General features: G+C 42.4%; 1 protein-coding gene across 4 annotated transcripts in view; it reads right to left on the bottom strand.

The window, feature by feature from the left end:
* SVIL (supervillin) overlaps nt 1–26,739 on the bottom strand; it is a 215,740-nt gene that overhangs the window by 167,703 nt on the left and 21,298 nt on the right. For 3 of the 4 annotated variants that reach the window (XM_054592170.1, XM_054592174.1, XM_054592176.1), the window contains exon 2: nt 10,633–10,725. The exons of the other annotated variant lie outside the window; for it this stretch is intronic. The gene's annotated coding sequence lies outside the window, so the exon portion shown is untranslated. The remainder of the gene's footprint in view (nt 1–10,632; nt 10,726–26,739) is intronic. 4 annotated transcript variants of the gene reach the window in all.

Genomic DNA, 26,739 nt, shown 5'->3' with positions numbered 1-26,739 from the left:
TCTTCAGCTGGCCGACGATGTCTATGTTGAGGAGGCTCTTTCTGAGTTTTATGAAGAGGCTGGAACAACAATACATGATGGGATCAAGTCTGATGCCTGCCGGTCTGAGTGAGGGACAGTAGCAGGGAGCCCACAAAGCTCAGCTTTTACATAATGAGACTTTGCGCATGTCCCAAAAGCACATCAGCTTTGTCCAAGACAAGATTCATGTTCAGGATCCAAATCAGAAGAAAAAATTTAAATTGTTTTGATTGAAATAACTGTAGCCTACCAACATGTCTTTCAGAAGATATCGACTCCCACATTTTCCATCCTCTCCTCCCCCCATCCCAATTCAACCCCAAGAACAACAGCAGAGGGCCTGGTGGGGAACCAGATTAAAACCCTTTGGGATGCCAAGCACAGACACCTCCAGAGATCATAGCCACAGACATCACTTTTAACCCATTTCTGTTGGTGAGAAAATATTTCATTCCAGTCCAAACCATCCAAACTTGAAACAATCTCATAAACTTAGTCTGCTTTTGATTTATCAAAAGTTTTACTCAAAAAGAAATTAGTTCTCCAAAGTAGCCATACTCATCCAGCTCCCATCATTAGCTTCCCAATGTTTCCTTTCGGTAACATTTCTTAAATCCCTTAATGGTTTTCTGGTGTTTTCCTACCACTCTCTCTGTCTTAGGATATACTCTTGGAATGATCTATTCTCAAAAAAATTCACCATTTTGCTCCAAAGCAGTGATTTTCAACCGGTGTGCCACAAAAAATTTTAAAACATGCAATATCTAACTATTTAGTCAGGGACACTGACCTCTTTTCCCTTAGATTGTCAAATATTAAAAAAACGACAGCAGCCAACTCAACAATAACTGTCCAGTGTGAATGAATCAATAGTCTACCTATTTTTTTTTGTCAGATTGGCAAAAAACATATTTTTTGGAATGTCGCAGAATTTTAGTAATTAGTTTACGTGTGCCGTGAGATGAAAACAGTTGAAAATGGCTGCTCTAAGGGATTCCTTACTCAAATCTTTAAATTTAGTGACTTTTCCCACAGTATCAGCTATTGCAGACAGATTTTTCTGGCATGCTGTTTAAAATGTCAAGATGTGTTCTGCTTTTTAATCTGGACTTAGGACTTCCTTTCACAGAGCCCCTCAGCGTTACACTAACCAGATGTGCCTGCCTTTTTCCAGAAGACAGCAGCATCGAGGCTTTGCGCCCGAGGCTTCTCTCAGGTCATCAGTTCAGATCTTTCCCTTATTTTTTCCCAGTGATTCCAGGCAAATCTTCCCTACTTCTTTTTCTTTTTTCTTTTCTTTTCTTTTTCTAATCTTAGAGTCAAAGCATGGACAATACCCACAAAATGTCACACCCTCTGCCAAGACTGAATCAGTGTGGTTTTCTCTTTGGACTCATCTATAATAACCTAAAGATGTATTCTGTCTGGATTTTCAGGGGTCTGTTAAATATTCATCACAACGATGTGAAATGGTAGAAAATTGGGTCAGTCTGAACCTCTACTATTAATCTTGTCTGCTATTGTTTCTTGGGAAGAATCTATAAGCCATTCTGACGCTGTCACTGACCACTTGATAAGCAAATAAGCTCCCTCTCCAGCAATATCCCATAACAAAACGATAGCTATAAGTGCCACTCTAGAACAGGAGTCAGCAAACTGCAGCCCACAGGCCAGATCCAGCCCACAGCCTATTTTTATCAATAAAGTTTTACTGGAATACAGCCATGCCCATTGGTTTCCACATTATCAATGGCTAGCTTCACACCGCAATGGTGAAGTCGAATAGTTGTGACAGAGGCCGTATGGCTCACAAAGCCTTAAATACTTATTATCACTCTTCCCAGAAAAAGTTTGCTCACTTCCGCTTTAAAACCCATGACTTCTAAGACAATATAAATCCCACTTGAGGCAGTTTTGCAAAGTTACTTAATGAGAATATCATTTCCTCAGGGTGCAAATTCAATGACAGAGTTACACGTGAAAGTGCCCAGCACAGTGCCTGAAGTTCAGTAGGCAATTAATAATATACGACCCCTTCTTCCACTTGCCAAGCTGCTTCTGGTTGTTTGGTACCTGGTTTAAGAATCACTTCCTCTCAGCTGTATTCTCCCTCCTGGTGGCACTGCAATTTATTTTAACACTGGCTACTCCATAGTCTCATTACCGACCCTCTTGTCTTTCTTCTCGTCTAGACTATGGGAAGTGCCATATCTTATTTGCCTAGGTTTCCCCAGTGTCTGACACATAGTAAGATCCTAGCAAGAATTTTTTTCAGAGACTGAGTGAAGAAATAATAAATCAACACTAGAAATATTTTTAATTCTAAAAGGTGCCATGCAAAAATCATTAATAATATTATTGTCAGTATGTAATACCAGGCTTCCTAAACTGATTTTCACAATAATAAGCAATTTTTGGTCACAGGTTTAAGGTTACAACTTACTGCATATTACGTAAGTTTTATTGAACAGACAATGGGCAAGTTAACACTCCAACCATGAGTAGGTACAAAGACATTCCTAGAATGCAAGGAAGTAATAATGACTCTTGTTTAAAACCAATAACTTCAAAAATCTCTAACCAAACCTCTCACCTTTGAGTGACAAGGTAAAGCGTGATATTCTTTGTCTATAATAAGAGCCTGAATTTAAGATTTCTAATAATAGTGATACACTATAAAATAAATTCTTTGAAAAGACAGTTGTTTTTGTTTTTCACGGATTTAGTTAAAAGAGATTCATTCATTTAAAAATGAGTCAGGCACTGAACCGGGCAGTGAGGATATAATAGTGCAGAAAGAAAGATCCTGCCCTTACTCTAGTAAAACAAATGAACTTAGAGATATCTTAGAATTAATTTTGACAGATTATTCTTTGAGTTGTTCATATGCCATAAATTTTCCATTATATTATATACAATAAAAAACTAAGAGGGTCTCATGTTTCCAAAACAGAGATAGGTTTCCATATTGGATTATTTCCTATTGTTGCTATAACAAATTAGTACACACTTGGAGGCTTAAAAGCAACACAAACTTATTATCTGCATTCCAGGGGTTAGAAGTATAAAATGGGTCTCACTGGGCTAAAAATTAAGATGTTGGCAGGGCTGGTTCCTTCTGAAGGCTCTAGGGGAGAATCCATTTCCTTCCCTCTTCCAGCTTCTACAGTTCACCTGCATTCCTTGGCCCATGGCCCCTTCTTCCGTCTTTAAAGAAACAAAAGTTTGGAGATTCAGCACACGGCCTCACTCTGCCACAGACTCTTCTGTCTCGTTCCCTCACTTCAGACGGCCCTGGTGACTACATTGGACCCACCTGGATTGTCCAGGATAGTCATCCCATGTCAAGGTCAGCTGACCAGCAATTGCTATTTGCCATGTAACCTAACATATTCACAGCTTCTAAGGACCGGGATGTGAACCATGATTCTTTGGGGAGCCATGATTCTATCACACGTATCTTTTTAACAGTCATGTCAATGAACCCAGTCCCATGTATGACCCTGCATGAAACCTGGAACACCATGACTACTAGGAACCAGCTCTCCCACTTCCTAGAACAGCACTCCCACCCGCGCAGTCCCCTGCCCCTCACGGAAGAACACCACCTGTGTTCTACACTCCCCACCAGAGGGGGTGCCCATTCCCTAGTCACCAAACCATGTTTCATCCATGGTCTCAACTTTTCTAAGAATAAAACTGATTTTTCTCTTGCCTTCCTCCAAATTAAGGGAAAAAGTGCCCTGGCCAGTGTGACTCAATTGGTTGGACTGTCATCCCACACACCAAAAGGCTGTGGGTTTGATTCCCAGCCATGGCACATACCTAGGCTGCAGGTTTGACCCTGGGTTGGAACATGTACGGGAGACAGCCAATCGATGTTTCTCACATCAACATTTCTCTCTCTCTCTTTCTGTCCCCACCCTCTTCCTCAATAAATAAATAAATAAATAAATAAATAAATAAATATTCCAAGTGAGGATTAAAAAAAAAAAAACAAATCAAGGGAAAGCCATATCCTCTCCTTCATCTTTCTATCCTAATGAAGGATAAACCTCTGTTGCCTGTGTTGCACAAGGATTTGTTCATGACAGTAAAGATCATTTACCTATCTCCTTTTGCTGTGTTATCTAAGCATACATGTGTTCATCCTTCTGATTTCAAAGTTCAAATAGCTGTGTGAGCCTGTGTGTGTGACATAAACTCCTTGAGAACAAAGGCTATTTAACTTGCTAAACACAGACACTTAGTGAATACTAGTCAGCTAACCAAAGACTAAGCAGTCTTTGACCATGACAATGAGATCGGCCATGCTCTGAGACTATACACAGAGCCTTGCAGAGATTTCCTCTTGTCACAGGGAAGTGGAAAAAGCCTTGCAGAGCAGCTGGCTGCAGCAGGGAAGGGGAGGTCATCCTGGGCCCTGAGACATCACCTTAGGGGGCGAGAGCAGCTGGCTGTTGGAACTCAGAGCTGGATTCTGGCTTGAAGGGATGGGGAGCCAGCTCCTCTCTTTTTGACAGCAGCCTTTGGCCACACAGAGTGCTCCATTCCAGCTGGCACACGCCTGGCACTTAGCGCCCATGTGGCTACGGGGAACAGGCTTTCCGGCTCTCCTTTCCTGCTGGCACACAGCTGTGACCCTGGGGACTGGAAGCATCTGCTGAGAACCAAACCTGGTCACTTGTACAAGAGTTCTTCCCAGGTCATGAGACCCCGTCTGTCCACTATAGAGATTACCTACCTTAGAAACAATCCAAAACAAAAGTTTATAAAATACGTTGATCAACTGGGTGTTTAATAACTACTATTTAGTTGTGATCATTTTCAAAATTTCAAATTTAAAAAAGTTGAACTTAAGGGAAGAGACAGTCTCCATGTGGCTGTCTCAAACAATGTCCTTTTCCACAAATTCTTCCTCTCCCCTTTTCCCCTTCAACTCAACTGCCACTCTTGGCCTGGGAACACAGATACCAAAAAGATATCTTCACTTTCCACCTCAAAGTAATGTTCCTATGCATAAGAGGTGAAAACTGATGGAAGATTTCCATTTCTCTTGTTGTTGGCTGTGCACTGAAATAGCCTCAAACCAAAGAAAAAATTCTATCAGAAGAATCAGGCCTTGCCCAGCCCCGTATGCCGTTACTGCCACTAAAAGTGACACCTGAACACAGTTTCATTGGCTACTTATTGTCAATCTCCCAAATCCCATGAGGAAAGAGGAAAGAACTGCCCTTTCCATGTGAGTACTATTATTTGCACTCTTGGGTAAACAAAAGCCCATTCATGTTTGATGCTCCCCTCTGCATTCATCACACCTGATGTTCTTCATACAACCCAGAGAACTCCAAAATGTACAGGCAAGATCATCTAGCCGAGACCCCCTCACCTGGGTGAAGAAAGGCTATGACACATGGGCTAACATCACAGAAAGTCATTAGTCTGGGACAGACCCCAGGAGCAAAGCCAGAGCCTATCTTATCTGGGAGACAACAGGTCTAGAATCTTGCTGGAGCCCTGCCTGTGTGAGTGAATTGTGTGTCAGAGGCAAGTGTAGAGACTGGTCCCTGGAGGAGTGACATCCAGCATGTTGTTGCCAACTAAGCTTGAGTGTGGGGAGCAAGCCTCTGTCTAAACAGAAGTGACTCAACATAGAAGAAGCCTCAAGAGTTTGGAGACCATTGGAACACCAGTCCTTTCTTGACTTTTGCTCTTCCTATGGTTCCCCTCTTACATTTTAGTTTGAGAGGAGTTGAGTTGATTGAAACCACCTTCTTGTAGTATTCTTAAAGCAGCCTAGTTATAAAACTAAAATACCTAGGTTGATAGCTACTTGTAGGCGATGGAGGAATCATCTTGCTCCACTAACTTTTATGAAATTCTCAGCTGTGGTGGTAGATACGTATGGCAGATCTTCATGAGAATAAAAGCAGTGAAGAGTCTTTTTTATTTTTTTCAGGAAAGAGTGGCAACTTCAATGTACATGCTGTGTTCCCCTCTGCATCAGATGGGACTTCACTAAATATTGTTAGAAAAACAACAACCTAAAACAGAAAGCATTGAGTAAAGGATGGCAGGTGTCATGATGAATAATCAGAAAGCCAGAGATTTCTAAATACCTGTGTGTTACATGCAGTGATAGAGGCCAGGGATCTAGTCCTGCCTTTACAGCAGTCCATTTGGCTGGAGGTCAACATCTAAAACAACAGTCTGGGACATGCTCTAATATGAGCTTTGTCCAGAGGGGCCCAGAAGCCTCCTCCCCAATGGGAGCAGCTGACCCAGATGGCTTCTTTGAGGAGGCTCCTGAATGACGTTGTTAGGGATCAGTTGGGTGTGCCCATTGAGAAAGGCGGGCGAAGGCATTCCAGAGAGCAGAAACAGCATGTGCAAGGCCATAAAGTTGAGCCTGAGCCTGGTATTTTCAGAAAGCTGATAGTAATTATTCACGTCTAGAATGTGGTGCAACAGGATGGGGGATGGAAGCCGGCATCAGAACGGCCCTGAGTGCCAGGCTGAGATGTCAGCCCTGAGGCTACAGACAAAGACATAGGCTCGAACAAGTACACTGTTCTTATAAGAAGGGTGACAGAGTGCAGTGCCAGATCAGGAAGGGCAAGGCAAGGGGGAGGGAGGGAGGGAGGGAGAAGGTGGTCACAGGTGACGTGCCTGCCTCCAGCAGCACGCTGGGTGCTGGGCTTGCCCCACTAGACATTCCCAGGAGGAGAAGCACAGGGCATTGCAGGACTGAAACGAGGGCAGTCTCCATGGAGGAGGGGCAGGAGAGCTGGCAGAATGGTCTTGCATTTGCAATTGACATTGCAGGGAATAGGATTTTTTTAGAAGTGTATTTTACTAATTATGCTGTAACAGTTGTCCCATTTTTTCCTTCCCTCCTTCACCAAGTAGCCCCGTTCCCTCCAGCAATCCCCACCTTAGTTTATGTCCATGGGTCGTATATATAAGTTATTTGGCTTCTCCATTTCCTATACTATTCTTAACCTCCTCCTGTCTATTTTGTACCTACCAATTACGCTTCTTATACCCTATACCTTTTCGCCCATTCTCCCCCTTCCCCCTCCCTGCGGATAACCCTCCGTGTGATCTCCATTTCAGTGATTCTGTTTCTGTTGTAAGAAAAAGAAGAAGATCAAAACTATGAACAATAAAATGACAACAAACTCACAACTATCAGCAAGGGAATAGGATTTTGACTAGTAAGTTGGAAGGTGCTGACACAGGACAGTAGGAGAACAGAACTGCCGTGGAGCGGCAGGCAAGGCTAGAAAGTGAGCCCAGGGCATGTGTAGGAGAGGAGGGGAGATAAGTCAGCAGCAATTATATGACACAGGATGAGATCTTCATAAATACATGGGATGAGGAAGAGAGAGACTCTAGCTACCTCACCACAAAACCTGACACGCAAAGGCATGACAATTTCTATAGTCACAATGGTGTGTGTGTGTATGTGTGTGTGAGGGAGAGAGAACGAAAGATAGAGCGGGAGGGAGAAAGGACCATATGTCTACGGTTCATTAAATTAACATCTCATGACTATCTCACAACTATTCATCAGCTGACAAAAAGACAACTATTATTGTGCCTTCAAGTACTTGTACCCTCACTTAGCATAGGGGTTCTGGAAAAATCTGGCCACCTCCCTCCTCCTTATAATCACCTGGGAAGGGAAGCCAAAAGGCCAAAACTTACCCTCAGAGAGCCTACTCAGTGATATTATTAGATCAACAGAATTAGATTTGATTCTCCTATCAGCCAGACTTTGTATCTGCTACATATCAAATGATGTACATTGCAATGAAGCTCCCCTCTGTGCTCACTCATTTATTTAAAAAGAGGCCGGCTTCAGGGACAGGCATGACAGAGAAACCAAAGGACCGCCTCAGCCCCAGTCAGGGCCAGACGTTCTGCCTCCCTGTGACTTACAACACACCTCCTCCCAGGCCTGACCAGAGGAGAGCCTCACTGAGACACCGGCACACGCCCTTCCTGCCTCCTCACCCCACCCCACCGCAGCCCATCGGGGAGGCTTCCTGGGAGGGGCTGGTGAACACTGAAAGTTAAAAAGTCCTGCATGGACACCAATGCTGGCTTTTGTGACCCTTCCACATCTCATTTGTAAGCATCTTGGAAAGAACCTTCTATGCTTGGGGTAGCAGATATGCACAGTTTAAACTATGGTCACCCATGTATGACAACACAACACACCACTTCCTCAGCCCTCTAAGAGAGGGGACAAAGGTGTGTTATCACATCCCACAGAGTGGTGGCCAGTAAAGAAAGCAGCTGTCATGTCAGCCTGGAGAGGAATCCATGGATGAAGGGACTGGTCCTCTCCCCAGGGAACTTTTGGTTTGGCCCAGGAGATGCATTTATTACCTCATTACATTAATGTTCACTGAGCACTCTATGCACTGGACACTGTTCTAGTCGCTTGGCATAAAGTAGCAAACAAAACAAAAAAATTCTTTGCCTCGTGCAGCTAATATGCTAGCAATAAGTGAGGACACATCTCCGCACATCATCAATAAAAGGCACCAAACCGAGGACAGAAGGTCAAGACAAAGTGGTGCTGCATTTCGAAGGCAGGAGTAGGCAATACTTTCTGCTGGAATAAGGGAGGCTTCATGAGGAAATGGGAACCTGAAAACTTGTTTAAAACTCCAATATGCCTCTATAGTCTCAAGTGCATATTACCTCCAGGGATGGTCATGGGACACTTAGACATTTTCAAAAACAGTTAGCACATGGTGCTTTTCTTAAAAAATTTTTAAAGATTTTATTTATTTTTTTAGAGAGAGGGGAAGGGAGGGAGAAAGAGAGGGAGAGAAACATCAATGTGTGGTTGCCTTTTGTGTGCCCCCCACCGGGGACCCAGCCTGCAACTCAGGCCTGTGCCCCAACTAGGAATCAAACTGGCAACCCCGTGCTTCGCAGTCCCCGCTCAATGCACTGAGCCACAGCAGCCATGGGATAGCACATCATGCTTTATCTCATGTTTATGTTGATGCTCCTGCTGTCCCCCAGGAATGGCCGTGGGAGACAGATACTAGGAGTTCCAGAGTGGCAAAGTGGGTGGGGTTCCAAGACCAAGCTAAGGTCCTAACAGTCAGGGATATAACCAACTCATGGTGATCTTCTCCCTCACAACCTAGCAAACTACATACGTGCGCACACGCACGTCAGACAACTGCCATGAAGCACCTACTGAACACCAACCATATCGCCCAGCCCACGGGTGTGTCCACACAGACATTCTCTCTCCAGACAGCCCTCCAAGGTCAGGAGGGCTAAGAGGGAGCCAGGCAGGAAATACGCCTGAGAATGACAGTATCAAGAAAATCACCCCCAAAGCACAACAACGTCAAGTGCAATAATCTATTTGAATAGCTTTGCTTAACTTTTTAAATGTGTGGGGGGAAATCTTTGCTTCCTTTGGGCCATTCGTTGAGAATTCTTTTGGAATGAAACAAACCTAGAAAACCTTCTTGACATTTGAGCCAGGCTTCCCTTCAGCAATATCCTGGTCAGACAGGTGTCCAGTTTCTATGGAAATATCTCCAATCCAGGGAGATTTTCCTCCAGGCAAAATAACCTGTTTATTAGATGGTCGGAGGTTTCAAAAATTCTGTTTCTGTTTTGTTTATATCCTTAGCCCACTGGCCCTGGGACTGACATGGCTAAAAAGTATATCCGTATGACTTTAAATATTTTTTAAACTAAATCCAATTGTTAAGCAAAATACTTAGAAGAAGAGGGGGAAATAAATTGCTACTTTGAGAAGTGGTGAGCAGAAACTGTGATTGTCCCACGGAACAAAATATCGTGAATAGATTTTAGAAAGACAATCTTTTGAAAACCAGTAAGTTTCTGAGACTTGAGTTCTTAGTTGAGAGTTCTGGAAAACAGGGGTGCTGGGGGCACCCAGATAACAAGTTCTGACCTGGAGAGAATAACAGCTTAGATTAGCTGGCTGGAGAGAGGACCGCCCCTGGAGCCCAGCCAAAGGAATAGCTGGTGTACCTCAAGGCCGTCAGCTGTTGCAGGGCTTAAATGAGCTGGGACTGGGGAAAGCGGGGAAGCAGCTACTTATTAGGTTTTACCAAATGCATGTGTCATTACAATGAATCCCTGCATTTGAGCTGTCTTCCTATAACTTATGTCTTGGATTCTCTCAGTCTCTCTCGTTGTGGGATGTCACGCAGACAGGCATGGCAGTCATGCTCAGGGATGTGGCCTGAAGAAAGGAGTAAACTGCTTAGCCGGGTCACACCTTAATCCTCAGGAATACCTACTTGGAAAAGCTTATTTCGGAAGAACATGCTATGTTTTGTTTTTTAAATATCATATAACTAAATCAGAATGGTACCAGTTATTTTTTTGGTGCGAAAATATTCCAACTCTTGTCTTCGGCCATACCACCCTGAATGCGCCCGATCTCGTCTGATCTCGGAAGCTAAGCAGGGTCGGGCCTGGTTAGTACTTGGATGGAAAATATTCCAACTCTTGTTTTTGTTTTGTTTTGCTTTCTGGCTATTGCAGCTGGCCCCCACAACAGTATTGCAAACCCATTGGGAAATCATCGATAATTACCTTTTATTCTATTACTCAAAACTCAAAAAGAATTCACTTCATGGGCTTCTTCTCTAGTTTTAGAAAACAGCCAGTCTTCAATGTAGCTAGAATCTAGAAAAAAAAAAAAAGATTTAAAAATTGTAGGTTGTAACTCCAAAGCTGAGAAACATACATATATGAAATGGAATGAATTAGTTGTGCCTCAGTTAACCTCTGAAAATATTGAACTTCATCTACTGTATCAGTATGCCCCATTCCCATATGACCCAAAACAGAAATTTAAAATTGACATGTAATTTTTTTAATTCTCTAGGGTTCTTTCCTAGTTGGCAATTTAAATCAAAACTAAAATTGCATTGATTGAATCTACTTTAACTTGACTTAACTTGAAATATTCGCCATTAGCTACTATAAACAACCCAGTTATCCCAATTTCATCAAAGCATAGTTCCCTTTCTTGCCCAATAACCATCTCAGTATTGTGGCAAGTTATGTCAAACAAGTATTGCAAACAGTTCACCCACGTGTGCAGAGGAAGTGACTACATGCACAGACCAAAGTAGATATTACAAGTAGGAAGGAAACAGTGTCAAGTATACTTCCTTTATCTTGTTTTAACATGTTTTTATTTTTAAATTTTTTTCAATTACAGTTTACAGGTAATATTATTTTGTATTAGTTTCAAGCTTCCTTTATCTTGATAAGAGGGAACAGATTCAATTATAACTACTGAAAAAACTATTATTCCCCAAGGATGCATTGAAAATCTCCAAGACCTTGAGTTAAAATGAAAAGGGCTGTAATTTTTAACAGTGCAGGATTAGCCAAGTCAGTCTGTGGATGCTTTGCTGCTGTGCACACATCTGCTGCGTGAGATGGCCTCCCCTCCAGCTTTGTTCTCTGGATCACACTGAGTGCAACCTCGGGAGTCACCATCACCAGCCTTCCCAGGTGACCCGAACCTGGGCATGGTGTGCAGGGGCGGCCAGGCACCTGGAGATGCCATACAGAGCCCCAGTTTTCTAAGTGCTTCTCTGCTTCCTTTGTTAATAAACGCCAGGCTCCCCAGGATTTGCCCTGCTTGGCAGCAGCAAAACACAATGTTCTTCCAGTTTTCTTTGTTCCTCCCCCTGCTTCATTTAGCCAGATGCTTTGCCTGAGTTTGTTTCTTCCTGTTTACAGCTGCAGCAAAAGGCTCTTAAGTGCTGAAATGCACCCAGAACTGTGCCACGTGTAAGATGCTTTTTAGACAAAATTGTTCAGTTGCCACGATACATTGGTCAACATATATTTAAGTATATTAAAACACATATACTCAATGGATTATCAAGCAGCTACTAAAACAGATCAATGTGGCCCTGTTTGGGTGGCTCAGCTGGTTGGCGCACTGGCTTGTCCACCAAAAGGTTGGCGGTTTGATTCCCAGTCAGGGTAGATACCCAGGTTGCAGTTAGATACCCAGTTGGGACACATACAAGAAGGCAAAAATGATCGATGTTTCTCTCTAACATCTCTCTCTTTTTCTCTCTCTCCTCTCCCCAAAATCAATAAACATATTTTTTAAAAAAGAGAAAAAAACATAAATGTGAAAAAGAGAAAGCTATTAATATTGCAGTAAATATGAAAATACTTATGAAAGATAACATTATTGAAAAGAGCAGAATTTAAAATTGTTTAAAAGTGCTGATTACAACCTTACTATAAGTATAATTACATATGGCTGTAGCTATTGAAATTATAAATTTATATATATATATAACTAAAAGAAATTGGTTGATGACTATTAAATTCTAGGATTCTATGAAAACAGTGATAAAGCCCTAGCTGGTGTGGCTCAGTGGACTGAGTGCCAGCCTACGAACGAAAGGGTCCCTAGTTAGATACCCAGTCAGGGCACGTGCCTGGGTTGTGGACCAGGTCCCTAGTAGGAGATGCGCAAGAAGCAACCACACTTTGGTGTTTCTCTCCCTCCCTTTCTCCCTCCCTCCTTTCCCTGCTGTCTAAAAATAAATAAATAAAATCTTAAAAAGCAAAACAGTGATAAAGCTCTTGCCAGTCTTAAAATATCCAATCACAGAATGTTGTGATGAGAAGGGATGGGATGTTAGCTCAACTTTCACTTTACAGAGTGGTAAATTTATACCAGAAGAAATGAAGTGACACGTCTGAGCACACAGCTCCTCACTGGCAGAACTGAGACAAGCATGGGGCTCTCTGCAGTCATGAACTGTCCTCTTTTTGCAAGATCACACTGCAGTGAATTCACGTAAATAAAACAGAGTGTCCTCATTGTCCGAGAAGTCATTATCCAAATCCCTACATAGTCAGGAGCTTTTCCAGGGAAGCATGCCTTCAAAATACTAAACTATTCCCTTATCTGTCACTGGGGAGTGCCATGTGGGGCGCTCCTGGATCTGAGGGTCACTGTCTGGGGGCCAGCTGAGGAGGGAACGGGGCTCTGAATCCCAGAGAGCCCGTCCCAGGATTGTCACGGATGGGGGGAATAAACACGAGTCGTCGCCAACACTTCTCTGTTTGCCAGGAGAGGGGACATGGCTCTGCCCTCTAGTGGAGAAGGCCCTGAGCCCCCGTGTCCAAAGGCTTTTATTGAGAACCATAAGCACCTGGGAATGGACGCAAAGCTCATCAATCAATGTCAAAAGGCTATGTTTACAGAAAACAAATAGGGATTATGGATAACATTTGAAGGAACACAAGAGAGCCGCCTCAGGCTAGGGTCTATGACTAATGTAAAATCTCCTTCCCAGTATGAGCTGGTTATCATAGTTTTTGAGAGAAGAACAAAGCGTGCTTCAAGGAACTTAATTCTAGGCCTGATTGCCCCCTGTTCCAGTTTAGGGCTGTACCTGCTTAGTATTGTTTCAAGCCTGAGCCAGGCAGGTGGAACAGAGCTGCCAAGAGATACGGAGACTTCTTTCAGACAGAATGAGGACTCTGGCCATGTCCAAGCCGAGCTGAGGGGTCCAGGCCTTTTTGTCCTTTCTCCGTGTCCCCCAAGTCCTTGTCTGCTGCCCATACCAGCCATGTCTGTCTTAGGTTGTCTCACCTCGTGAGAGATCTTACCCGTCTTTGACTAACCGACCATCACAGGGCCAAGCAGGTTGATGTGAGCGAGGCAGGGACTGAGCTCCTGCCAGGGGGACAGATTTCGTCCCCTCAGTGGCCTGTTTTCCCAAGGCCTCCTTGCTTAGTTCCACCTTGGGGCCCTCTTGCTTGTCAGCGGGGCTACAGTCCCTGAAACCAGACGGGGCGTTTCCCAACACTAACCACCAAGCATTTTATGACTTGAATCCCCACTCAAAATTCTGTCCTTGTTCACCATCAGCATCTACACCTGATCTATTCGTCTTGCATGTACATCCACTGCAAAGTAAAGTTGTAAATATTTCCCCCAAATATAGAATTTTATGTGGCTAAACAAAATGACATTAGGGAATGTGTCCAGTAGAAGGTGAAACAATGGCAAATGGGGAGTGAGCAGTCTGATGAGAAAGCAACAACTTAAGAGAAAAATTTTAAGTTGGCGGCAAAATAGGGGCTACAATACAGAAAGAATTTTATATTCAAGAATCTAAAAGATCCGAAGAAAAATGCATAAGATGTCAAGTATTTTTGTAAAACTGACCATTTTGAAGATGTGATGTAAATATCAAATGTGATAAAGTACCACAATGTACAATCTTTTTGTCCAAAAATTTACTCCTCTCAAAACAATCAGCATTTGATTTTTGCATTGCTCATTCTAAGAGACCCATGGTCAAAACGATCACCTAAATTTTGTTACATATAAACTAAAATAAATATATTTTCATAATTTTTGTGGTTTTTTGGTAAGATAAAGTCCCAAAGCTTTTTATTATTATATTAGGAAATTTTGATCCAATTTAAGTGGTTCACTTTAAATGGACTTTTTTTCCTGGTTCTAATTATCCTTAGATAACAAGGACCTGCTATAGAATCTAGAATTTTTTTGAAAGTCTAATTCAGTAATATGGGTGATATTTATATCATTAGAGGCCAAGTACACATTTTAGAAGCAGGAACTTCAAATGCAGAATATGAAATACTGGGGGACACTGTGTTTTTATTTTGTTCCTCTGTCATCAAAAATAATAAACTTAATATTTTATTTTATATAAAATAAGGTTTAAAAAAATCACACTTGACTATATTTGTTTCAATTCTTTTAAAAAGTGTCAAAAGTATAATAAAGTATTTACTATCTTGAATTAAATAATTAAATTTCCAATTTTACATCCTAATTTTTTTAACAAAACCATGGAAAAATCTTCCTAAAGTTTTTGTGAATAACTAAATTCACAAAACTATTGTGAATAAGTCTACCATCACAATTATCTGTGGTTCTGTATAATTCATGGTCTGAACTTCACCTGAGAACAATCAAGTTGGCTGTGTTTTCTTATGTTCAAAATGTTTATTACACAAAAATAGTTACTATTCAGGAGTGTCTAACATTCACTTAGATAATAAAAGCTATTCTAATGTCATAAAAACATAAGGCTTCATTTTATAGGCATCAATTATTCAGTGGAACATTTTCTTCTAGAAGAATCAGAACAGTGAAAAATTATTTTTTCCATCAAATAAAATTGCAACATTCTATGCAGACATTTTTTCCTTTGCTTTCTAAATATGTAACAATATTAGGAATCTAAATAATCAATAATGAACAATTTGAAGTATGTAGGATAATATATAATTTTTAAAGGTTTACTTATTGGGGACTTTCCAGCTTCTGTGACCTAAATAATAATATATGATCCAGCTCCTTTACTAATCTTGTCTCAAAAGTCAGGACCAAGAATATTGCCTCAGTCTTGCTCATTAAGTTTGCTTATCACTCAGATGAGTGTAATGTGTGGCTCAGGATTAAGATGTGACTAATAGCTCCTTACAGGAAGGACAACAAAGCTCCAGCTCCTACCACAAGAGGCCAAAGAACAAAAACGTGGAATGTCGGCCACGCTCTATCATAGACACTAAATTATGTCCCCACTGTGGTCTAAGAACAAGAAAAAGAAGCTGCTCAAAATCACCCTGTCAAATACTTGAGACTTCTGCCAAGGAAGTCAGATGAGACCTCTAGCATTCCCTCCTGAATGGAATTAGGGAGCAACTAGAAATTCTAGGTCCAGGCGACTCCCTGCTCTAGCTCACACAGGTTAAGTTACTGTCAACCCCAGTGAAGAACTTCAGTTGTCCACAGCTATAAAAGGAGGTTTTTGTGCAGGGAAGCTTTGCAAACCATACAAATCAAGAAGAGATGAATTTGGCTCCTTATCTGTGACCAAAAGACTTAGACACAGATGTCTGTCAACACTAAAACTGCTTTTGAAAAGAAATGCATTTACTAGGGCTGCCAATAAGAGATACTGTGATTAAGATGATAATAAACGAGATTAACTCTCCCTAGTCTGCTCAGCAATCCTCTAGCCATGAGGGAGGCAGAGTATTCCTGCCATATAAGCAGGGGGTCCAGTAGGCTTAGGAATCGAGTAGAGTTCAGCCACCTCCTAATGCGGGAAATTTTCCTTACTGCCCAAACCTCTTTGCTCTTCTGTAAAATGGGTATAAGAACACTCCCATAATATTCTTTCAGCTTTAAGTGTTGAGTATGCATTACAGTGCTTGGCATACACAATGTTCAGGTCGTTATTCTTTATCCTGCTATATACAGAATAGAATAACACTCTACCTTCTCTGAAACTTAGGGGAAGCTGCATTAGATCTGTTTTCTAAGTAAAGCTGTTCTTTTCCACCCAAAATTGTGACTAGGAATTTTTTTCTGTAAAAATACAGAAAAAGTAATACTTCAGAATGCAGCCTCCTAAAATCCTTTTTCTTAACCGTTACTCCGGAATAGGTATGATTCATGTGATTTTGGTTTGATGGTCATTAACCCTGACCTGGTGCTGGGCACTCCAGGGGTTATCCATGTTGAACTCATTTAAAATTCCTAATAATCCTCTGGGGTAGGGATTGTGCTCATCCTCATTTTACACATCAGGAGACTGAGAGACAGAACTGGGAAGCAACATGCCCAGGAGTAAGAGCCAAGCCAGGACTCCAACCAGGCGGGTCAGTACCAGAGTCCACACAGGACCTCTGTTTTGTGTATTTATGTGGGGGTGGGGGAGGGGGAGAAAAAGCAACAGGAAGAAGAAGGAAACAAAATGAAACAGTGTAGCAGAGTCTCCTCCCTTTGGACACACACATTCCTAGCAACTAAGGTTTCAATTGTGAAGTCGTCACCAAATACATTCATTCTCACTGGCCAGTTCTTCAAATCAAAATGTTTTATTTCTTATTAAAAGGACAGTCTTTTCTTCCATCTGTACGGAGAAGCCGAAGAAAAGAGGTCTGGGATGAGGCGGAGATGGTGTCGGGCAGCAGCACAGAAGCTGAGAGGAAGGTGTCTATTCTAGGTCTTACTACAACCTAGAACCAAACTGCTTTGTTTATCACAACTGCACAAACACAGCACACCTGTGAATTCCAGACCATTCTCCCTCTGTAGAAACAATCCCATTCCTCTTAGATATGATGCCTTCAAAAGTGGGAAAAGCCAGAATAGCAGTCGCTGCTACTAAAACAGGTATGGTAATATTTGTGCTTAGCCTGTGTCATGTGCTTAGCCTGTGTAAGTCCATTACCAACATTAATCAAATCTTCATTCATTATGAACTACTATCCCCATTTTAGAGCCACGCTTAAGAGGGGGAGTGTTTTGCCTGAAGCCACAGACTGATTGAGAGAGACATGTATCATACAACTGCCATTCCAACTTCTAGAGGCTATGATGGGCCGGAGTCCAGGGAGGTTCCTGAGAGACAACCATATCCCCTTGAACCAGAGAAACCTCTGAGAACCATGATGGGTGAGCAGTGCACCCCAGTAAGAAATACATACGTGGTAGATAAGAATGGGCATAACAAAAATTAATATATGTAGTTACCATTGCAGTTACGGTTAATATAGTTATGGCTGCATCATGTTTCCCCAAATACAATTTAATGCTCTCTTAATATAATCCAAGGGGAAAAGAAAAACTAAAGAAGAATCTGGAAGTTGTGGGAAACCTCAAGGTGACAGATTGACACACTCACCAGTGTGAACTAAAGCTTAGGGACAACGTGACAAGAAAACTGGGTATCCTGGAGTAACTGTGATTCAGAAAGAAAGACGGCTAAAGGGAGAGACAGGACTGAGGAACCTACAGAGTGGGGTCTTCTGCGCAGTCCACACAACTCTGGGTGTTTCCGGGGCCGAAATGAGGACACCAGTGAGGAAGGGCTCCAGGGGCTTAGGGAATAAGTTACACTAGAGGCCAAAGGAAGGCCCCACAAACATAAAGACAGCCTGGAACGAAGGGGCGCCCCTGTAGCACCCAGGTCTGCAGCAGCCATTAGCAGCTGCCAACCCAACTTGTACAGAACAGGCTGCTGCCTCTTTAAAAGACTCATCTGTAATTTCAGAGGGCGAACAACCTTGATGTCTCCCATGAGAAAAGCCTCCTGCATGAAATACCTCACTGCAAAACAGAGGGAAAATTTTGAAAGGAAATAACTCCTGTATTTTATATTTAAAAGTAGACGGCTAGGTGTAGACAATGAGAAGCATAGTCACACAAACAAATGGCTTGAAGTTTTTTTCTTCAAGCTCCATGGCAGAATCAAGATGGACAGAAAAGCTGCCCGAACAGGCGACAAGGTGGTGAGGTGCTGTACCCAACGTGGCGGCACCTGTTTCAGCAAACCGGAGACAGCCCGGCTGAAAAAGCCCCCTCATCAAATGACACTGGAAAACTGTAGGTTTTAATGTGCTCAAAAGACAGATCTGAACAACTGGTCGACAGGCCGGATTTAACTCAAGCCTTTCCTTTGTCTGACAGCTGAATAAAAGAATGGATTTTAATAATTGAACAACTGCAGTTCAGTCACCATATTTTTAATGATAGGTCAGAACATGTTGAAGCCGAACTGGCAAAGAGATATTTTTTTCCGGCAAGATTGGTCAATTTTTCAGCGGGAGGAATTGGGGGAGAAGGGCATTAGATGTGAAACCAGATGGGGCCAAATACGCAGGCAAGAGCGAAAGGCAGCTCAGGCCCAGGCGTCCGCCCACCTGTGGGCACCTGCAGGCCCACATCGCCCCGGAGAGCACGAACCGCACAATTCCCTCTGGAACCCTTGCTGGAACGGTAAGCTCTGAGGAAAACAAACGCAACAAACTGCGCAGTGGTTTGGGTTCCCAACCCTTCCTTTAGACAACTGGGTAAGGAACTGGAAAATGATTTTAAAGGCTTACTCTACACTAGTGGCCTCTGGCTTACCAACTAGACGTGAAGGAAGGTAGGTTTCCAAACTCAGGTGGAATTGCTATCTTTTCCTCAGAAAAGAGGGAAAATGACACAATAAAGAGTAAAAACATAGACAGAGTAAACTAATTTACCTACAAAAAAAAGGGATTAAACATGCAAACTTCTTTAGCAGATATTTTGCCAAAACCTCTGAAATAAAAAGGTAGCCTGAGAGCTGAATGAGGCCGGTGTTCCAGGGACCACTGAGACTCTAACTTTATTTACATGTGATGGAAATTCGTGGTAGAAAAAAAGATTATTAGTCACGGTATTCACTGAGAAAGCACACTGATGAGTATTTCCCCAGAAAAACTCTAACCCACCACAGGATCCCAGGACACCCTTTCACTAAGATGACATACTTGCAAAATCTCCTAACAGGAACCTGAAAATGTCACAAGAATAATTCTAGGCACCTACCCCCAACTGAATCCACCTGCCATAATTTCTAAAGAAGTGAAGAAATCATACTATTTCCATTATTTAGGTTTGACTGCTTCCCTCTGCCCTACTCACCACCAAACCATGAGTTCATCTCCCCAGCTGTTTGGGTGCTTAAAGAAAATCAAGTGTGAGAAGCACTGTACTTGAGCCCATAACCTTAAGGCTTACCTGACCATTATCAGGAGGAAGAAGGAGGAAAGTGGGAGATACCACTGGTGTTGCCTTGTTGCCCTTCTCCTCTTCCAGTCCTGCCTCCGCCCAAACACAGGCCACCCTATGAGAGCAGCCCTGTTGGCACATCTGAGGTGGATTTTTTCTGCCCTGTGCCCTTTCTTCATGTAGGAATTTTTCCTTTCTCCCCAGTATCATACCCCACCCAGTCCTCTGCCAGAGAGATTCCTTTCTTCAGACTTGATTTTCTTTTTGGGTTGAAGCTGTAAGAACTGCCAGCAGCCATCTTTCAGATCCACTCATTACAAGAGAACATGAGGCCAATGTACACAGGACTCCCAAGTCCCCACTGAAGCGGGCTTCACCCTTGGATTTTCCTAGTACGTAAATCAACAAATGCTTAAGTTACTTGGGGAGGGGGACAGCTTTCCTCAAGAAACTGAAAATGTTGCTTTTTTTAAAAAAAGAAAAAGAAAAATTTTATATCTAATAATATACCCACTTACCATCTCCTATAAAAAGCTTTCTCATTTAGCTAGGATATAGTCACAAATACATTCATAAAACAGTCATGTATGTTTTGCAGGAAGGTATTCTAACTTGGTACTTGAAATCTTGTACCTAAATGGTTTAATTGCAAATTTCCAAGTTATCTTTTGATATATTGTGGCATTCTAATAAATTTGAAAGATCACACAAAAGACATTTTAAAGAATTATATCAGGCAGGACATAAAGAGTTATGTCAGACAGGACATGGTGGCATCTTAGAAAAATAAGAAGCAAAGGTGTTTCACAATGAACTGTCCCAGGCTAAAGCCTCATAAAGATTTCTAGAAGGAATTGAAATTGGTGCTACTTTTTTGACTAAATGTTCCATCAAAATAAGAAAGGCTACTGAAAGAAAAGACCTCACAGCCAGCAGCATAACTAGACATCTTCAAGTCCCATATACAAGTCCCAGGGAACCTGAACCAAAACCATCTACTGAAGACCAACATTTATCATATGCGGCAGAACCAATCAAGAAAGTACCTTGATTTCATAAATAAGGGAATCCTAACAGGCATCAGCTCAAAATTTATTGTGGTGACAATAAAAATAAACCCCTAAACTGACACAACTCACAGACCGTTGACCTTCCATGATTTTCAGAAGAGCCATCTATGGACATTTTGCTCGCCTGACATGTCACCTCCTCATGGAGCTACTGGGGGCTGCTCCTGTCCCTGGCACAAACCTCCAGCATAGGACTCAGGGCTGACACCTTGTTTTTGGCCACCTGCTTCTTGGGCAGGCCTCGGACTCCAGCAGAGCAGGGATGGAGTCTTACTGTTCTCTAGTACAGGCCTGGGTTCTAAAGGAAACGGACAGGCTGCCTAACAAATAAATAGTCATTAAATGGATAAATTGTATGTCCTTTTGTTTTGCTGTAAAAGCAAACAGACAAAAACCTTGGATAATAGGATCTCAAAAAGATACTCCAGAAATGTGAGGGGGTCCAATCAATGTAGGCTTAGGGGTAATAACCTAGACATTAATTCTTAGTAAGTGAAAAGAAAAAGTTTTTATAAAAAGTAAAAGAATGTAACTTTAAAACAGATCCATGAGTCTTCCACCATTTTCATGGTATTTCATCAGTATTTTAAAATTTCTCTGGGGTCAGTCATTGAAGGTTCCCTCCTGCCTTTGAAGGCAACTTGGGTCAATTCGGGGTCAAATACCAGACACTGAGCACGTCTGCACTTCCCTACACAGACTGGTTGTGCTTACAAAGAACTGTCAGCTGTGCAGCCATCTCTGCCACCTTTGTCAGAAAGCCCTCTCCTGAAAATCACCTTTTCTACCCCAAATGCATACATCTTCTCCACTCCTGTGCTGCTCACTCATGTGCTGCTCACTCACACAAGTGGAGCAGGAACAGGGCAGGCGGAAGGACACAGGCCCTCTGCCAGCCAGCTCTCCACATCGGGCTCAGGTAGCCCGCGGGGGCCCTAGGCTCTGAACAAAGACTTCTGCATGGGGCCTGCAGGGTGGATATGGGGACCCAAGGCAAGAAGCCTCTGCAGGAGGCCTCTGCTAAGTGAAGGGTCCAGACATCAGTGGCCTCGAAGGGAGGACAGGTGCCGGTGGGGCAGCCCTGAACCTGCCTACAGGTAAGAATGCCCTGAAAATGGGGTGTCTCCCAGCCCACATGGAATTTCCTGAGGGGCCCTGAGAAATGATCTGCTCAGGGGCAGAGGCAAAGCCCCTTGTGAGGTAACTGTCAGGGGCGTTCGTGCTCCCTAAATTCCTATGTTGAAACCTAACCCCCAAGGTGATGGTATTTGGAGGTGGGGCCTTTGGGAGGTGATTAGGTCATGAGATTGGAGCCCTCATGAATGGGATTAGTGGCTCTATAAAAGAGACCCCAACAAGCTCCGGACGCCTTCCACCACGTGAGGACATGATGAGGAAACAGCCATCAGTGAACCAGGAAGTGGGTCCTCAGCAAATACCAAATGTGCCAGCACCCTGATCTTGGACTTCCAGCCTCTACAAGTGTGAGAAATCAGTGTGTGTTATCTAAGCCACCCAGTGGACGCTATTCTGATACAGCAGCCTGCGCTGACTAAGACATTTATTAATGTTGACGGTCACTGGTGTTTCCTGCTTCTGCGGGCTGGGCTCCCAGCCTGCCACCCCGCAAAGTGCGACCACTGCTTCCTGGGCCAAGCCTGTGATTTCCCAGTGAGTTTTCCAAGTCCACAGAACTCGCGCTGCTCCCTCAACCCACAATGTTTCATGCGTGTGCTCACTTAGTGACTGAGCATGCACTAAAGTGTAACATAAAACATTGTTTCACGATATTTTTTCATATTCTTTTTTTAGTCTCTAAAGCCATATAGAGTAGTTTTCCAATTATTCACCAAATTCCATCTATAATTTAATTCCTCAGGTTATCGATCATTTCCCTCACTCTTCATCCCCAACTAAGAAAACTGTTTACTAGTGAAACTGAAAAACCAACTATTATTCACTTTTATTTGAGGGAATATGGGAAAGGGGATCCTAGAGAACAAACTCTCATAAAGAAAGGCAGGATAAAAGAGTCAACGCTTGTGAATATTCCTCTGGGGGTTTAATCATTTATTCACAAAACATGCTCAGCTTCAGAGGGACAGTGACGGATGCATCACCTCTGTCTTGAAAAATTTGCAGCAAACAGAGGAAAGAGGATGTCTGAACAAAAGGCGCACTGAAGTTCCACACGCTGGGAGTGTCAACACCCACGGGCTTCTGCACACACTGGTGCTGCCGTCAGTACCCTTCGGGGCCCAGCTACTCAAACTTCCGGTTGCAGCTGGCGTGGCACCACCCCTGAGAAGCCCTCCCTGACCCCTTAGTTTAAAGTAGCCCCCCTGCCCCATTTTCCTCAGAGCACACTTCGCAGCACACAACACACTTGTAATCCTGGATCTCCGGGTTCACTGCTCAGGTCTGTCTCTCTTTCTAGAGGGAAAGCTCCGTAAGGACAGGGCCAGGCCTGTTCTCGGCACCCCGTTACACCTAGCGCAGTTCCTTGCACAGAGAACGGGTGTGTGAACAAATGAACGTCAGGAGGATACAGATGTGAGGATGGCCAATCCCATCGCCATGATCAAGGCAGAGGAGCCAGAGAAGCCGTCCTAAATCAGAGCAATCCATGGGAGGGAGTAATCACCTGCAGGAACAGAAGAGCCAAGCAGCCCTGACGGGTTCATCCTTCTCCTTCCTTTTATTTACATAAAAGGGGCATTGCAGCCACCTAATGGGGTCACTGTCAATGCCCCTAATGCAATACCTGGTACACTACACAGTGCTTGAGCAATTATGCCACTTCCTCTCTTTTCCTGAAGCCGTTGATATGGAGAACACACACATACAAAGCATAGAATCCTCCTCAGCACATTCGAATTGAACCACATCATCAGAAGGGTGGGCACAGGGTGGGGGAAGGGCAGGGGGGAAAGGAGCAAGGTGGTTTACACGAACAGAATGTGAGCTCGATCTTACACTGCCTGGGGACTGAACCCCGCTCTGGCCGCTCAGGTAACCAACCATTCAATTTCACTGCTCCCTCCCTCGTTTCCTCCAGCAGTGAGAATAACCCAGAGGAACTCAAGACCTAACCTCCAAAAACAAAAGAAAAGCAAAGATAATTCTCAGGAGATGGCGGCAGGGGGTAGAGGCTGGGGAGCACTACTTTAACTTTTAATATATTTAAAGAGGCAATTTCTATGAAAATTACCCCTCATGTGCTAGTTTAACATTTAAATTGATATGCTTGCAGTGGATCTGTTTAAACTGTTTAAATGTGGTGCCAATGTTTCAGAGATTCTTAGTCTTTGGAATGTAAGGAGGCCAGGAATGACAGCTTCACAATTTTTTAAAATACATATCATATAAACCATTAAGTGTTCAAAGTTTTTTATCCCTAGAAAATCTGGGGGGAGGGGGCATTTTCTCCTTCAGTTTTCAACTTTCCCAGAGATGTGCAGTACAGCCAAAGATAAGGTCAGCTGCACAAATAATCACGGTCAAAAGGAAAAAGGTATGTGCGGTAGGCAGAGTAATGCCCCCTCAATACGCACGTTTGAACCTCTGGAACCAGTGGATGTTATCTAAAACGGCAAAGATTTTGCAGAGGTAATAAACCTAAGGATCTTGGGATGGTAATATTATCCTGCAGTTTCTGAATGGGCCCAACATAATTCCCAGAAGGAAGATTAACTACAGAGGAAGCTGCACTGAGGCTAGGAACAGGGACTGGAGTGATGTCCTTTGAAAATAGAGGAAAGAGCCACAAGCCAATGACAATTGAAGCTGAAAAAGACAAGGACACATTCTTCCTTGGAGCCACCAGGAGGAACCAGTCCCGCCGGCATCTTGATTTAAGCCCCATAAGACTCCTTTTGGACTTCTGACCTCCAGAACTGTAAGATAATAATTTGTGTTCAGCCATTAAGTCTGTGGCAATTCGTTACAGTGCCAACAGGAAACTAGTAAGGTATGATTGTTTTATTCCATATTACTTGATCGAAAGCTAATTTTAAAAAGAATAATTATAAATTTTCATACCCAAATATGTAAACTTCTAAGTTTAACCCACAAAGTTCTGTGCGACTTTTCTTCTTGCAAAAGCTAGAGTTCCAGTTCCATTTCAGATCAAGACCCTCCCACTATTATCCTATTCAGCATGTAATTGGAAATCTGTATTTTATTTCTGTTCTATTATAAACGTATTTTTAAAAATCTTATAGTGTTAATTTAGTTCTTAGATATTATTATATATTAGGATTAGAAATATCTTTTGGACTTATTTCAACTCTAATTTTAAAATAGAAATAAAAGAGACACAGAAATTCACCACACCAAACTTTAGAGAACATATCTTTCCTCAGCTTTGATGTGACTCAGGCTGTATTTGTTGGCTAAATAATACGCAGAGAAGTTTGAATGAGAAATCAGAATTTAATATTTTATTAGTGTTACACCCATTACTTTCTCTCTGCTTCTAGAAATGGTTGCAGTAGCAACTAACCAATGTTTGATCCATACAGTCTGCCTCACTTGAGAAAATGGATAAAACTATCAGCTAATAAAGCTTCCTAGAACCTTAGTAGACTACTATTTATCCTGGAGACCTATGAAGCGTTATAAGCAAAATAATAAAGAAACAAAAGAGGCTAGCCCCATATTTGCTGCTTACTAAGAATAATATGTAAGAGTTTAACATACTAAGAATAAACAGAGAAAATATGTTCAAGTAACTTTGGACCAGAGTACTTTGATTGTGTACGCTGAGTAGCATACCTTGTAGTAACTGAAAAGAACTGTACGAAATTGTAACCCTCACTGGGCAGTCTGCTGCTGGTAGTAAAACTGGTCTTGGACTTGGGTATTCTCATGTGTACTGTAGGCAGCATAAAGCAGATGAATAAATCAACACCTCCTTTTGACAATCCAAGTGTTCAATGTGGGAAAGGGAGATACAAATAATGGAATAGAGAAAAGTGCAAAAGGACCCTGTGACAGCGGATTTGGATGTGAGAATATCAGTATGAAACTGGCAACCTTTTTCTCTTAAATTTACTTCCTAGCTCTGTCCACAGAAAAGGCCCAGAAACAAGGGTATCCATCAACACAGAGCACACACATGGCATCCAAAACCTGATATCTAAGTACTCCCCGCCAAAAGAAAGCAGGCTCCAATGGGGAATGACTGTTTCCGAATCTGCGGTAATGAAAGAATGAGTGTAAAACTTACACTGTCCCTTTAAAAATGAAGAGATCTTGTGATTTGCACGTAAGTGATCATCTTGGAGTTTACCCAGAGTAGGATAACCTCCTTATACCTGCCTGCTCATGTGATCAAACAAGAGGTGCACAAAAGCCCTTCTGGGCAAAGTGTTCAACGTGAATCAAGTCATTAGGAACCAGGGAGGCAAACTCAAATATGGGACATCTGTCATGACCACTAGTTGAGAGTTTGAAGAAAGGACAGTTTCATAAAAAACAAATAATGGCAAGAAATCTATTCTAGATTAGAACAAACTAAAGAAGCAAAACCAAAATAAATACATGAACAGTAATTGGATCTCGGGTTGAGGGACATAGAAGACATTTTAGAAAATTGGAAAATTTTAAAAGGAACACTGTGTGATAGATAATATAATTGAATCAATGTTGATTTGCTTCAGTGTGACGATGGTACAATATTGTGGTTACGAGGAAACTGTCCTTATTCTTAAGAAATGCCTGAAGTATTTAGTTAGGAACAAATTTCATAGCATTTGCAACTTACGTTTGAATGGTTCAGCCAGGGGAAAATGTATGTGAATAATAGTTGATAAATCTGGGTGAAAAGCATGGGAGATTCATTTAATTGTTCTTCTCCTTTTTGTATAGGCTTATATGTTTTCAAAATTAAAAAGTTGAAAGAAAAATTTCAAAGAAAGGAAACTTTAAATGTCTTCACATCTCAATTACTTCTGTCTTAAATTAGTTTCTGCTAACCATGGTCTGCGTGTTTGAAGACATTTGTGTGGGAACAACAGCAACAGCAACCACAGTTGTAGTAAAGGAACA

The sequence above is a fragment of the Pteronotus mesoamericanus genome, unplaced genomic scaffold (genome assembly GCF_021234165.1).
Source record: "Pteronotus mesoamericanus isolate MK-2021 breed Mesoamerican mustached bat unplaced genomic scaffold, CSHL_Meso_final contig_130, whole genome shotgun sequence".
Lineage (NCBI taxonomy): Eukaryota > Metazoa > Chordata > Mammalia > Chiroptera > Mormoopidae > Pteronotus > Pteronotus mesoamericanus.
Note: the sequence above shows the minus strand (reverse complement) of the source record. Positions and strands in the feature narration are given on the sequence as shown.